Source organism: Mandrillus leucophaeus, unplaced genomic scaffold, assembly GCF_000951045.1.
Source record: "Mandrillus leucophaeus isolate KB7577 unplaced genomic scaffold, Mleu.le_1.0 Scaffold255, whole genome shotgun sequence".
Lineage (NCBI taxonomy): Eukaryota > Metazoa > Chordata > Mammalia > Primates > Cercopithecidae > Mandrillus > Mandrillus leucophaeus.
In genome coordinates, this window is record NW_012102643.1 from 2,434,424 (window position 1) to 2,437,319 (window position 2,896).

Consider the following 2,896-nt stretch of genomic DNA (forward strand, 5'->3'; position numbering starts at 1 on the left):
TAATATAAACAACTTGATCTCTTCTCTGTCTTGTTTTCCTCTTCCTTCTTAGCACTGAAACTCAAAACCAGAGCAAGCCTGCCCCACCGGATGGCCCAGAACATTAGGGTCCCAAATAATGAACTGTTTAAGTCACGTGATGTAAAATTAAACATTTATACTAAAATTAAAATAGTTTCTTTCTAGTTTTCTTGATTGCAAATTCCGGTTAAGTTCATTCAAGCTGAACTTGTCCGTTGCTTGCTGATGCTTGAAGTGTGTGCTTAGCCTAGCAGCTGGGTAAGCCTGCCCTGCTCTGGAATGGAGCCCTCCTCTAACTGGATGGTTGGGCATAAGGGTTCTTGGTTACCATCAACAGAAAGATATTGGCTAACTTGGGCAAAAGACGGTGAGCTGGAAGGAAATTGAGGCTCGTATGATTTATGCAAAGCCAGGGATCCATGGTAGGAAATTGACAGCACTCTGGAGGGTCAAGAGGCAGGAAGCAGGTCATCTAGGCGGGAAGAGTTGGGTCACAGTGACGCTGCTGTGACAGCGATGTTCTATTTCTCTTTCCCCCTTCTCTCAAGATTGAGACTTCCTGAAAGAGAGAGAATATATGTAATTACTCATTCAGGGTTTCGCAGCCTTTGTCCTGTTAATATTTTGGGCTGGATAATTATTTGCTGTGGGGCCGTCCTGGGTAGTATATGATGTTTAGCAGCAGCCCTGGCTGCTTTTCACTAGATGCCACTATCTCTCCCTGTCATTTGTTACCAACAAATGTTTCCAGATGTTGCCAAAATGTTCCCTGGGGGGCAAAATCGCCCCTGGTTGAGAACCGAGAGAAAAGACTTGCTTCTCTGGCTTGTTTGGGTTAGCAGGCACCTGAAATTCACCCTCACAACAAGACATCATAGAACAGGGGAAGAGAATTCCTTGAAAGGAAATAGGCTGCTATTAGGAAGGAGAAAGGGATACTTAACATCTCACTGTGAGTCTTTAGAGCCGTATAGATTCCTGATGAGGGTATTTCACATTTTACGGGTAGCAGTCGTAGATGTAGAAGAAACCTTCATTCAAGTAGCCAGGGAAGTAGATCTCCTTTCCTGATAGCTCCTGACTTTTCACAGACTACAACTTGTGCACTGAGAAAGCAAATCACCGGAGTTGTTAAAATGCAAATGCAGTAGGTTTCAGGTGGGTCTGAGATTCTGGATAAATAACAAGCTTCCAGGTGGTGCTGATGCTGCTTTTTTTTTTTTTTAAGTATTCTTATGTTACGTTTTCCAGTTTTTCATCTAATCAGTTTTAAAAGATCACAAAAGTAATACTTGCTTGTTTTAAAAAAAAATCAAAATATTTTTTCACCAAACTAACGCTTAAAAAATAATTGAGACCGGGTATGGTGGCTCATGTCTGTAATCCCAGCACTTTGAGAGGCTGAGGCGGGTGGATCACCTGAGGTCAGGAGTTTCAGACCAGCCTGGCCAACATGGTGAAACCCCATCTCTACAAAAAATACAAAAATGAGCTGGGCTTGGTGGTGGGCGCCTGTAATCCCAGCTACTCTGGAGGCTGAGGCAGGAGAATTGCTTGAACCCGGGAGGCAGAGGTTGCAGTGAGCTGAGATCACGCTACTGCATTCCAGCCTGGGCAACAGAGAGAGACTCTGTCTAAAAAAAAAAAAAAAAAAAAAAGACAAAATCTGTAGAGTAACTTGGTATCTCAACCTTGCCTGGCTGTGGGCTGCCAGGCAGGGCCTGAGAGTTCTCACCTAGGCTGGGCCCTGGTGCTAATGGCTGCCTGTTTCACAAGGGACTGCTTTATCTAAGTCTTTCTTTTTCAGGAAGAGGACACCCACCCTGGTACCTGGTCCCTGGTGAGAGGTGAGTGACGGAGTGGGGTGCCCTGAGGGTTTCCTTCTTTAATTGTAGAAAGGAAGCATGTAGCATGGCAATTGTGTCCCAGGGCTGGAACAGGGGGTAGGAGGGCTCCTGCAAGACCTTAGGACTATAGTGCCAGGACATAACTTACTACATGGAAGCCTGGGTTCTGGTGCCCATGAGCTCCAAGGCCTCCAGTGTCCTGCAGTGCCTCCTGGACTGGAGGTGCCAAGGAGCCCAGAAATGCTTCTGCAATGGCCAGGGGTCTGTCTGTAAGAATGTCATCTTGAGTTCATCCTCTTCTGAAACCTCTTCTCTCACAGCCCACCTGCAGAGGCCTAGGGTCTTTGTTCATCTTCCATTTTTTTTTCTTGTAAAGTTTCTGCTTACCTGTCTCTGGCTCCTGTCCTCTTAATTTCTGGCACCCAGCCCCGTCTCCTTAAGAAGTCTGGGCCTCACTTTTGTATTTCAGACCACTAGGATGGTCCTGGCTATACCCAAAAGTGTTAAAATGATTTGTGGCACTGTCAAGACCATTGGGACAAATCCCCTTTGCCCAGTGATGTCTCTTTATTGATATATGTATATATACTTACTTTTTTGAGACACAGTCTTGCTCTGTTGGCCAGACTGAAGTGCAGTGGCCCAATCTCAGCTCACTGCAAACTCTGCCCTCTGCCTCCTGGGTTCAAGTGATACTCCTGCCTCAGCTTCCTAAGTAGCGGGGATTACAGACATGCACCACCACATCTGGCTAATTTTTGTATTTTTACTAGATACGGGGTTTCGCCATGTTGGCCAGGCTGGTCTCAAACTCCTGGCCTCAAGTGATCCACCTGCCTTGGCCTTGTGCTGGGATTATAGGCGTGAACTACTGTGCCAGTCAGATTTTTCTTTTTTTTTTTTTTGGTATTGAGTTGTTTGAGTTTCTTATATATTTTAAATTCCTGTTGTTGTTGTTGCCTTTTTTTTTGTAGGGACAGGGTCTTGCTATGGTGCCTGGGCTGTTCTCAAATTCCTGGCTTCAAGTG